The sequence below is a fragment of the Penaeus monodon genome, chromosome 27 (assembly GCF_015228065.2).
Source record: "Penaeus monodon isolate SGIC_2016 chromosome 27, NSTDA_Pmon_1, whole genome shotgun sequence".
NCBI classification, from domain to species: domain Eukaryota; kingdom Metazoa; phylum Arthropoda; class Malacostraca; order Decapoda; family Penaeidae; genus Penaeus; species Penaeus monodon.
Window position 1 is genome coordinate 29881215 of NC_051412.1, and position 353 is coordinate 29881567.

The following is a 353-nucleotide window of genomic DNA, read 5'->3' on the forward strand; positions in this document are numbered from 1 at the left end:
AATAAAGGGAAAAGAGAAGTGGAAGTTTGAATTATATATAACTGAGGCAAATATGTAATGATTTAGGACGAGACGTGAAAGAACACAGCTTGATGATTTATGTCCCAAATACATGTAAGACTAACCTGCAGCGTCCGCTTGGAAGCGAGGTTCGGCCAGGCAGCCGCAGTCGCGACGAGAGCGAGCACAACGAGGACCTTCATGTTTGTCGGTGACGTGCGTAGCTTCCAACCTTTTATACAGAGCGCAAGGTCAAGGTCCAGATGTCGCAAGTTTATCAAAGTGCTTTACTTTTTTTGTGTGTGATAAGGCAAGTCTGGACGTATTGAAATAGATATACTGTCTCTCTTTGA